This window comes from Triturus cristatus, chromosome 12 (genome assembly GCF_964204655.1).
Source record: "Triturus cristatus chromosome 12, aTriCri1.1, whole genome shotgun sequence".
Classification (NCBI taxonomy): domain Eukaryota; kingdom Metazoa; phylum Chordata; class Amphibia; order Caudata; family Salamandridae; genus Triturus; species Triturus cristatus.
Window position 1 is genome coordinate 436,336,870 of NC_140595.1, and position 12,339 is coordinate 436,349,208.

The following is a 12,339-nucleotide window of genomic DNA, read 5'->3' on the forward strand; positions in this document are numbered from 1 at the left end:
AAAATCAAACTGCGCCTTCTCCTTTGACTTCTATTGGTCACTCTGCTGTGTTCCCACTCAGCACACAGCCTCTGTGGGATTCCTGGACACTTTCCTTGGGTGGTTCCTTTTGCCCTCAGCTTCTCTGGGTCTTCTCGTCCAAGTCCCATCCTCCTCTGCAGGTCGCATTCCACTTTATAAATATATGGTTTGCTCTCCCCCTGGAGACCACTGTATATTGTGCTACTTACCTTATTGCATTTGAAGTATTTCCATGTATTGTGCTGATATCTCCGGGTAGGAGATATACCAATGTGTTAGTGAGTGTTGTGTAATAAACAGAAGTAGTTTTATATAAACACTGTGCGCTTTTTTTCCTTTTAATTTAGGCCATAAGATTAAGCTGGTAAAATAAACTGCTTAACACTCCTTAAAGATAAGCCTGAAGGCTGCTCTACACAGCTACCACTTTGAGAACGTCCTATGGTTATCAAAGACCACTAAAATCATCATAAGGTTTGCCTGGATTATTGCAAAGTGTATCACTTGGAATAACTTTGCCCCATTTTCTAAGCCAGCCTCCTACAGTCATACAAGTCATCAACAAGGAAGAATTTCAGGTTCGGGCAGAGAGATACTAGGAAGTATACTAAGAAAGACTCAAAGTCCTATTTGGTATGACGTCTCAAATTCCGGCCATGTAAAACATGGAAATCTCAGTAGGGGCTGAACAAGGGTAGCCCTTTTACTCAGCACTCCTGACTATTCCAATCCTGCAGCCTCAGATGTGGTGGGAGGAAGGCTCCAGGACTTTTCCATGCCTGGGGAAAATCAATCATGGATAATTGGGTTCTGCACATCATTCGACTCAATGCCTCCAGACTCAAGGTGGATCCTTACTCCCATCCCCTTTGATCCTATAAAGAAAGATGCCTTATGGGCAGGCATCTTGACCTGGGCAATTATCCTTGTCCCTCAAACTGAAAATTATCAAGGGGTGTTTTGCATCTTCTTTTTGATTCAGAAGGTTTCCAGGAATTTGACAAGTGTTCGATTTAAAATGTCCGAATCACTGAATCTAAACCATTCCTTTTTGCATGGCCACTTTGTAAAGCATCATTCCCTGGGTCAATGTATATGGCTACCATCAATTTGCAGGCCACTTACATGGATGTGGCTATTCTGCAAGAACATTAACAATTTCATGCTATTCATGGTGGGGGACTACCACCTCCAGTTCAGGGTTCTCCCGTTCAGGTTGAAATCTGCCCTGTGGGTGTTCACCAAGGTCCTGGCCCCCTCGATGGCCCTACTTCACCAACAAGGAATCTGTGTTCACCCCATCTAGATGATTGCCAAAATCACCCCAAAACGATGACAAAGGGAAAAAAGTTTTGCACACGTTGATGTCTCATGGGTTTCGGGGCAAGATTGGATCTTTTTAGCAGCCAGATTTTGCACCCATTTGGAGGTAGTTACTCTTCAGGACTTCAGGGTCAGAAAAATGCACTCTCACATTTAGACTCTGATGATGGCTTCTCCTCCTAGGGTTTTGGATTGAATGAGAGTTGAAGGGGACATTGTGGCAACAGTATTTTGGTTCCATGGCCTGGTTTAACTTCAATTTTTGTCTCTCTCTTGGGCAAATCTATCAGAGATGGTGGTATTAGACTCTGGATCTCTTTACATCTTCCCACTACACTCAGTTTCCCAGGTTTTTCTCCAGGATGAAGGAAGCTTCAGCTTAGGGATAGAGGCTCTATATTGTCTATGGCCGAGGGGTCTTACACATGCTGTCCCTCCTTTCCCTTAATTCAATGACTTTTGGTCAGGGTGAGGAGGGAGGATGCTCTTGTAATCATGGTTGCTCCTATCTGGCCCCGCTCATCTTGGTTTCCTCTTCTAGTGACGATGAGGAGGGTCAAGGGGTGGCTGTTGCCAATGGATATGTCTTCTGTGCCCTTCCTTAATTCTACAGGAAGAGCCTTTTCTCCTTCTCAAAGTGTTGGCCGGTAGGGTTGAGATCTCAGAGTTGTTCAGAAACCGCTTCTTTTTCCATATAGGCCTCTAGGAGACAATCCACGAGGGCTTCCTAGGCTTGTCAATGGATGTGCTTCGGAAAATGGTGTGGGAAGGAGCAGTTGTTTCCTATTTCTCCCTCTCTTCCTCAGTTGTTACAATTCCTTTAGGATGTTTTTTCTTTGGGGCTTTCTCCATCCACTTTGAAGCTTTAATGGGTGGCGATTAGAGCAATCTGAGTTTCTTGGAGTAATTTGGATGATCCGCTCAGACTGGTACGGAAATTGTTTGATGGGCTTTCTAATATTGTCCCCCCGCCCCCGGTAACTCCAGTGTGCCAGGCTTTGGATCTGCCTTTTGTTTCACACGCTTTGCAATACTCACCCTTTGAGCCACTCCATACCATTGGTGTTAAAAATCTCACTTTGAAAGTGTTCTTCCGCATGGCAATTACTTTGGCCGGGAGTTTGGGGGAACTGGGTACCCTCTCCTGTAGGCTCCTATTCCTGTCGATCTTTGATGATTGGGTGGTTTTGAGGGTAGGGACAGTTTTTATAACCAAGGTAAATGTGTCCTTTTATTCTCAACAAGAGGTTATTTTACCAGTTTTTCATCCAAATCCTCAGTCTCCTGACGAGAAGTCTACATTCTTTGAATGTCCGCAGGGCTATTTTGGTGTATATGGAGAGAGTGGAAGACTTCCGGCTGGATTCTTCCTAATTTGTTAATTATGGGTCTGCCGGGAAAAGTCAAAAGCTCTCCACCCAAACTTTGAGCAGGTGTATTTGTTCTGATTTTGTTGGCCTATTCATAGTATGGGGTTCCCTCACGATTGGGCATATGTTGAGGTATGTTGGCTTCCATTGCAGAATGTTAGGTTGCTTCTTTGTCTGAGATTTCTAGGGCGGCTACATGAACATGCAGGGGCCTGCTGTTGAGAATCTGTTTGGTTTTAAAGTGCTTTCTGCTGTGAAGTTACCATAGTCTGAATAGTATGCAGAAACAACATTATTTATTGCCACATTGCAGTTATCCGGGATTTCTGTTTTGCTTGGGTACATCTCACTGTGTAAGGAAACTACGTTAGAGGGACGAGGGGGTAATGCTTTGATTACTTACCGGTAATTGCAATACTTGGAGTCCTCATCGCGCTTAGATTTCTTACACATGTGTGTCCAGGCCAATTGTGTGTTAAGGGGTTTGTGAACGATAAAAGAAGTACAAGGGGGCCAGGAACTATTACGCAAGCAAAGGATGTCAGAGGGAGGTGCAGGGGCCATACTATGTAAGGAATTTAAGTGAGATAAGGACTCGCAGTAATGCAATTACGGGTAAGTAATCTAAGCACTCCCCATGTTAGGAAAGCGTGCTCACCTTCGAAGAAATTTATGTGGAAATCCCTTCTACACTACATTTTGTGATAAGTTGCAGTGATGCCTATCTTACTCACATATGGTTGAATAAGCTGCCTTTTAGAAAGATCTATTTGATAACAAAGCATTGTCTACAAAAAAAGCTTCCCTCCCCAACTCTGACAAGTTTGAAAACTGTTGTTCCTCTAAAATACGTCTGAAAACTTCACTATACCATGTTTAATTTTTAGGTCAAGCATTTGAGACCTCTTGTATATACTTATTATATACGTATGTGTGTATGTACTTTGTGGGCTCTGGAGATCAGCCCTAGGACTTGTCTGCTTCCACTTAGGGACTTTTTTTCTGTTCAAGTGCATCTATTTAACTGTCTTTATAGAAAACGACCCAGAGGTCTGTAAAATACCAGAATTTCTTTCTACTGAGGGACTTTCTTTTTTAAATTTTTCTGGCAACTGTCTATATTTAACTTTCTTGATAGAAAATGACCAGCAGAGGTCAGTAAAATACCAGAATCACTTTAGCATTCTCTAGATTTCAGTCCATAGAATTTGTCTCGCATGAGCACCCGTAGACAATTATATTTTTTTCAAATCTTGTATTTTCAGTGATATGACCACTGAAGGCTCTGATTTTATATTAATTACAAAGCTTTGGACTATACCATTTACCACTGAAAGGCAATATTTCTCTCCATGTGTTCCCATACCTGGCGTGTCAAGCAGTTTGGTGCTTACTTTCCCTCCATGTTAAAGAACAGTAGATGTTTCAGCACCCAGGTTAATGTGCTGCATTGCTAAATATATAAGGTCCCGAAGGCGAGACCAATTGCATTGCAAATGCTTGTTATTTTAAGTAATTAAGCAGGTACAATACGGAACCGTCCTTCAGTAGTGCTTAAGGGCAACAAACTCCCTTCCTACTGTTAGTGTTTTTTTTTAGCAAGGTAGACGGTTTTCAGGTGAAGAAATGTTATGTTAAGGGGTTTGATGCTGGATTCCGAGAAGGAGGGGAATGAGCTCCTTTGATGAGCCATAAAACTGAAAGTGTAACAATAGGTCCGCAGGGACTCACCCCCAAGGCCCACACGAGCCAGCAGTTTAAGCCAAGAAAAGATATCTGGTAAAGTTCTAGTCACGTGGTAGCGCCACTAGAGTGTAGCAAAATCCTACAATGAGGCCCTGGTCCTGAATAAGAGCCATACAGAGATAAGAGACATTGATCTCCCTCATATTTGCTCCCATTTCAATGAGAGTTTGTGTCACTATCATTTGAAGTAACTCACTTACTCTTAGATTTACAGAGGTTGCTTTGCTCAATACATGAGGCCCTGGTCCTGAATAAGAGCCATACAGAGATAAGAGACATTGATCTCCCTCATATTTGCTCCCATTTCAATGAGAGTTTGTGTCACTATCATTTGAAGTAACTCACTTACTCTTAGATTTACAGAGGTTGCTTTGCTCAATAGGGGATATTTATTCAGTTCAGCGATAGGTGCTCCATAATTTAGTTACACATAACTATTACAGACACATTTGAATACAAGTTGCTTTTTTACATCACCACCATTGGAGCTTACATTTTGCCATCTCAGGTACATGAAGGATTTATCTAAAACAGTATCTCATCATTACTCTTTCCTTGCCTAAGGTCCTTGATTCCTGGGATGCAACATTTGCATTAAACTTCACCAGTGGTAGGACGTAACGTTCAATGAGTACTATAATAATGACATATTCCACTGAGTCACGACTTAAAGAATTGCAACTAGGGGAATGCCCAAACGTGGGTCCTATGCTTGCTGTGCCACAGGACTCAAGCTATACCTCCCTTATCAGTCCTAAAAAGACCAAAACAAGTCTGTGGTGTTGCTAATGTTCCCTCCTGGAAGGAATAGGCCTGGAGGTTTAGGCTGACTTTTCCTAATATGTCAGGGCGAAGGCTGGTTTGCAGATGGCCTGCCTCAGTCTCAAGTGATGGCAGACTGCTCTGATCCTAACAACTACTGACCCATCTCCAACATATCTACCCTGGCAAAGCTCCTAGGAAAATGTATGCAGAGTCAACTATGCAACCACATATTCAAATATCAACTCCTCGACCAACACCAGTCAGGATTCCGTCAAGATCACAGCACCGAATCTGCACTTACTCATATAGTGGATGTCATACTAAAAATGCTGGATCACAATGAATCATGCCTTCTGATATTGCTTCATTTATCGGCTGCCTTTGATACTATCTGTTAGACCTGGTACCATTGGTGTGAGTCTCCCTTGCATTTGTTCTGATTGCCTCCTCTGTTTTTGATATGTCTTGCTGATTTAGATGCTTTGGGCACTATGCCACTGCTATTCAGTGTCACAGTGCAAGTGCTCCCTATGTTAAATTGATGTATTGATTAGTGACTCCATAATTGGGTTATTTGATTTACTTATCAGACCCTAGTACAGTGCACCATGTGTGCCCAGGGCTTGTAAATCAAATGCTGCTGGTGGGCTTGCAGTACTGGTTGTAACACCCAATGAAGCAGTTTGTTAAGTGTGTCTCAGGTCTGCCATTGCAGAGCCTATGTGCAGTCTGGTACTGCCATGCTGACTGACCAAGTGCACCCACTTGCCAGTCCCTAAACCTTCCCTTTTCTTCATATCAGACACCCCTATGGTAGGCCCAAGGGCAGGGTGCATTGTAAGTATACAGTAGGACATGTTCTGGTGTGTGTGGCATGTCCTAATAGTGAATTACAGCCATTTTCATTTTTCACTATTACAAGGCTACCTGTTCCCCATAGGCCAGAATGGGCAGTTTGATTATTACATCTTATAATCCTAACTGACTCATGGAACTAGGTAGAAATTCGAGTTTAGTATGCCTGAACTCAGAATGATAAAATACATATTTTAGTGAAGTTGGTTTTAACATTCTGTGTTTGAAAATGCCACTTTTAGAAAGTAGGTATTTTCTTGCTTAACTGTCCAAGCCTGCCTCTGCTAGGTTGTATATTGTGTGTGTGGTTTTGTGAGTGACAGGGGCTGGGGTATTCCAGGAGAGAGGGTGAGTCAGCACAGGGCAGAATAGAAAGATCTGCATGTAGATGGGTGGGAGGAGTTGCACCTGGGACATGGATAGGGCTGTGCCTTCCCTCCACAATGCTGGCTCCACCTCCTGTGGTGCGTCTGATTTCTCTGCTCTGCACTGTGAAAGGAAAGAAGGAGTCTTGTCAACAAAGTGCTCCAGGACTGACCAGAACTGGTTTGGACTAGGCAAAGGCCTCTCTGCCTTCAGAGAACAAAGAGAAAAGTAGTATAAATATGGGGACCCAGACCCCAAGACTTTAGATCACTTCTGGAACAACAAGACAAACCTCTGCCAAGGAGAAGAACCAAAGGAAGCTGTAGGAGTTGTACTGCCCCCTGCCAGTGTGCTGTGTTGCAGGGTTGGCCTACAGTGGTGTCTTCAGTGCCAAGAAGAGGAGAAGGAACTTTCAAAGAACTTTCATCATCTTGCAGAATATTACTCCACGGGCTTGAACTTGTGCTTGCCTCCTGCTGAAGTCTCAGGGACAAAAGACTTCACCACCAGCTCCCCTCTGAATTTCCTTGCTGGGAATTCTATCTGCAGAAGCCTGCATGTCGCTGGGAGCGGGAAGCGCGATGCAACAAGAAGAAGCGCATCGCCGCCGCATTGCCGAAGAAGCGTGCCGCTGCCACATCTCCCCAGAAGCATGTCTTCGTCGCAGCTGTCTGCTGTCGCATCACCAGAGAAGCGCGACGCCACCATGAGGGTCGCCATCACATCATCGGAGAAGCGTGTCGCAGGGCCTGTGGCGGCTCCAAAGTACAGAGTCGTCGCAAGGTTGCCAGGGCGTGGACGCATCGTCTTCACATAGTCGCATCAAGGGCGCCATCTTATTGCTTCGGATTGTCGCATCGTATCGAGGCGCCATCTTGCCGCATCGCAACTGGGCTGCAGCACGAGAATCCACGCATCACCTCCTCTCCAGTAAGGATCAAGACGCATCCCCAACTCTGCGCAAGCATTGAGGAGTGACGCATCATCTCCCCCGAAGCAAGGAACCGACGCATCTCCAACGCTGCAAGCCTTTTGTTTATTTTGCATTACGCATCCAGGTACTTTTGTGAGAGCTGTGTCGCATTTACCATCAACTTGAACTAAGTTAATTCTACCATCTTTAAGTCAATTTTGAGTACCATATTGTGGATTTTTGTCGTTTGTGGTCTTGTGTTAAGTCTATATAAAGAATACTTATTTTTATAAAACCTGTGCGGTGTCCATCTGTAGTGTTTTCACTGTATTACTGTATGTTTTCACAAATGCTTAACACACTGCCTCTGAGTGGCAGGGGGCCCTGTTAGGGCCCCTTAGTTTTCTCTCCACCACCCTTCTCATGGCAGACTCACTGGGTTTTGAAGGAGTGGGGTGACCTAGACAAGTGGGCTCAGGCCTATGAGGTAGCTTCAGAGGTGTACAGGGTCCCTGAGGAAGATTGGGGAGGTGGCACAAGAAGTCATATTCCTGGTGGTGGGAGGGACACTCTACTGGCTCTAGAAGGGAGTGGCAGGGAGAGCTTTATCCCCATAAAAAAAGCCATGGTTGGGAAGTATGGAGTCACCCCAGAGGAGGGTTAGTGGAGTTTAAGGGCAGTCAGATACTGTCTCGGCAGATGGAGGATAATGTGGGGTACTTTATCAAAACCAAAGGTGATGATGGACGGAGTGTTGAACAATGCAAGCACTCACCCCCAGTCAACTGATCTGGGTTTAATCCATCATCATTCTTTAGCTCACTCTGCCACCCCAGTTCAGATAAGGCCATATGCAAATCAGTCTGACCCTGCACCTCATGGGAACAGTCCAGCCCGAACTGCCAAGCCATGTCTTCCCTGGACTGGAAACAAGCATCCTGGGACCGGTTTCTGGCTAATAACCGTCATCAGCCAGGCTAGCTTGAATCCAGTGGCAAAGTGAGCAAGGGACCCACTTCTGGGCATACCCTGCCAACTTAGGACAAACAAAGCAAAACCAAAGGTAATGATGGAAACAGTGTTGAACAATGCAAGCACTCACCCCCAGTCAACTGATCTGGGTTTAATCCATCATCATTCTTTAGCTCACTCTGCCACCCCAGTTCAGACATGGCCATATGCAAATCAGTCTGACCCTGTGCCTCAAGGGGACAGTCCAGCCCGAACTGCCAAGCCATGTCTTCCCTGGACCATAAACAAGCATCCTGGGACCGGTTTCTGGCTAATCAACCGTCATCATCCAGGATAGCTTGAATCCAGTGGCAAAGTGAGCAAGGGACCCACGTCTGGGCATACCCTACCAACTTAGGGTGAACAAGGCAAAACCAAAGGTGGTGATGGACAGAGTGTTGAACAATGCAAGCACTCACCCTCAGTCAACTGATCTGGGTTTAAACCATCATCATTCTTTAGCTCACTCTGCCACCCCAGTTCAGACATGGCCATATGCAAATCAGTCTGACCCTGTACCTCATGGGAACAGTCCAGCCGGAACTGCCAAGCCATGTCTTCCCTGGACCTGAAACAAGCATCCTGGGACCGGTTTCTGGCTAATCAGCCATCATCAGCCTCACCTCATCAGTCATCACCTTTTTCAATGCACTGGAAGGTTGGGTGAAGGGTAGTATAGTGAACACATGTGAGGGGATGGATAGTGTGTGTGCTGGAGAGCATATGTTCAGTCACGGTTTTCCAGTGCTATGCCAACACCCGGTGGAGTGCGAGTTTTTTGATCCCAGGGAGTTTTCACTGAGGCAAACCTCTTGGTGGATGCCAGAGGGTCTGGAGAAGCATTTGAGAGTGATCCTGAAGAGAATGACTTGGTTTTTCTCAACCGAGGGAGGTGGGGGATGTTCACATTAGCCCAGATAGGGCCCAGTGTAGTGGGATGGGTAGAGGGTCCCATGTCTTTTCTCAGGGTAGGAGGAGAGGTGGGGTGGGCAAAGGCCAAGGTTGCCCAAAACCCAATCCCAGAGCCTGGATGGTTCCCTGAGGGAGCGACAGAAGGAGGGCCTAGTCTGCACTGGGAGCCCATCTGCTGAGGAGGACCCCATTGTATCAGGAGAACTGGGAGGCAGCCGTCACAAGCGTCCCACCAGTTCTTGTGTTAGGCAGCCCCACTCCAGAAAGAAATGTGCAGAGGTCAAATTGGAAGGTTGAAGGCAACCTTCAGTGGGAGAACAGGAGGGTCAGGAGCCAGCTTTGAGGTCAGAGCCCCACACAGGAAGGACCCTGGTGACACCACTTCTTGTCTGGAGTGATCTTCATGCTCTGTCATATGAACAGGGGTCGGGGAGATCAGTGCAAGGCAGACTCGGCCAACATATGAAGGATGTGTTTCTCTCTGGTGGGGGGTAGGAGCACTCCCCTGGAAGTCCTGGCCCTAGGTTGGGGGACCAGCTTCAGTATAGCACCCATGCATTGGTGGGGAAATTGTGCAGGACGGTTGCCACAAGTGCCCTGACAGCTCTGGAGTCTAGGGGTACCTCTCCACAGTAGAGAGTACAGGAGCCCAGAAGGGAGGACAAGGTGTGGGAGAACCCACCTCTGTCTCCTGTTCAGCCTCAAGGTACAGACCCTGTGATGAGCAACCATTCTCAGGATACCACCCCTGAATTGGTGGGAGGGATCATGGACAAAGGTTACCAATCACCTGGCACTACCACCCCCACTCTGAGAAACCACAGTTTAGAGAGCCCAGGACGACCGGAGGCCTGGCTCTTGTCACTATCAGCTGTCAGTGTCCACTGTGGGATGCTGTCCTGCTGGACAGAATTGCCCTTTGGCTGGAGACAGGAGTCACATCCCAGGGGTGGAATGTGCCACTTGAGTTGTTGTCCTGGTGGTCGGAGTTGCCCTTGGGTTGGGACAGGAGTCCCACCCTGGGGTTAGAATGGGTCACACCACTTTGTTGGCCGTGGTGGTACTGTCTACCTACTCGAAGACATCTGTGAGCAAAGTAAGATTAGGTACTGAACAGGTGAGGAGAAGGATTTCCCAATGGTTAGCTTAGTGGACAAAGAGTATGGAGAGAGGCATCCTACATACTGTTCTTTATACATCGTGGCATAGGCGTACCCGCCGTCGCCACTACATTTACCACAGTCCTTTGGGGCAACTTGCTGGTGTGATGAGCAGTGTGCGACCAACCTTTGCACAATTTATTATGGCTCCCTTGAGCCAACGGGCTGACGAGCCTTGGATCTGCACCTGCGCGCCATGAGAGGTACTTGACCTGTTTTAATTACATTTTGGCAGTCCACACGGCACCCCTTTACACTGACCTGCTCCCTGCTGACGAGAGGCAACTACCTCGAAACACGTGTCCAGGGATGGCTAACGCAACACATACTGTTCTTTATACATCGTGGCATAGGCGTACCCGCCGTCGCCACTACATTTACCACAGTCCTTTGGGGCAACTTGCTGGTGTGACGAGCAGTGTGCGACCAACCTTTGCACAATTTATTATGGCTCCCTTGAGCCAACGGGCTGACGAGCCTTGGATCTGCACCTGCGCGCCATGAGAGGTACTTGACCTGTTTTAATTACATTTTGGCAGTCCACACGGCACCCCTTTACACTGACCTGCTCCCTGCTGACGAGAGGCAACTACCTCGAAACACGTGTCCAGGGATGGCTAACGCAACACATACTGTTCTTTATACATCGTGGCATAGGCGTACCAGCCGTCGCCACTACATTTACCACAGTCCTTTGGGGCAACTTGCTGGTGTGACGAGCAGTGTGCGACCAACCTTTGCACAATTTATTATGGCTCCCTTGAGCCAACGGGCTGACGAGCCTTGGATCTGCACCTGCGCGCCATGAGAGGTACTTGACCTGTTTTAATTACATTTTGGCAGTCCACACGGCACCCCTTTACACTGACCTGCTCCCTGCTGACGAGAGGCAACTACCTCGAAACACGTGTCCAGGGATGGCTAACGCAACACATACTGTTCTTTATACATCGTGGCATAGGCGTACCCGCCGTCGCCACTACATTTACCACAGTCCTTTGGGGCAACTTGCTGGTGTGACGAGCAGTGTGCGACCAACCTTTGCACAATTTATTATGGCTCCCTTGAGCCAACGGGCTGACGAGCCTTGGATCTGCACCTGCGCGCCATGAGAGGTACTTGACCTGTTTTAATTACATTTTGGCAGTCCACACGGCACCCCTTTACACTGACCTGCTCCCTGCTGACGAGAGGCAACTACCTCGAAACACGTGTCCAGGGATGGCTAACGCAACACATACTGTTCTTTATACATCGTGGCATAGGCGTACCCGCCGTCGCCACTACATTTACCACAGTCCTTTGGGGCAACTTGCTGGTGTGACGAGCAGTGTGCGACCAACCTTTGCACAAGGTGTAGAACTGGAACTTGCCCCTGCTGTTGCGGGCCTGGAGCCATGTTCTTTCACCCTAAGCAGGGAAGTCCATCAAGGTACTGCTTAGTCTACACTGGCTTTAGGCTGGAAGGGGGTTGTGTAGGACCTGGCTCGCTTTGCAGGGTTATCCCCAAATATTTTGCCCTCAGCCTTCATTTTTTTCTGGCCCGGTTTTGTTGATATTTAGGACTCTGGGCCCTTTACCACTAGTAACAGTACTAAAGTGCATATGTTCTCTGTCTAAATTGTATTGGTGATTGGGGTATTCATGATTGGCATATTCGATTCACTAGTAAGTCTCTGATAAAGTGCACTAGGTGTGCCCAGAGCCATAAATCAAATGCTACTAGTGGGCCTGCAGCACTGATTGTGCCACCCACATGAGTATCCCTGCAAACATGTCTCAGGCCTGCCTCTGCAGTGTCTGTGAGGGCAGTTTTAAACTGCCATTTTGACCTGGCAAGCTTACCCACATGCCATGCCCAAACTTTACCTTTTACTACATATAAGTCCTCCATAGG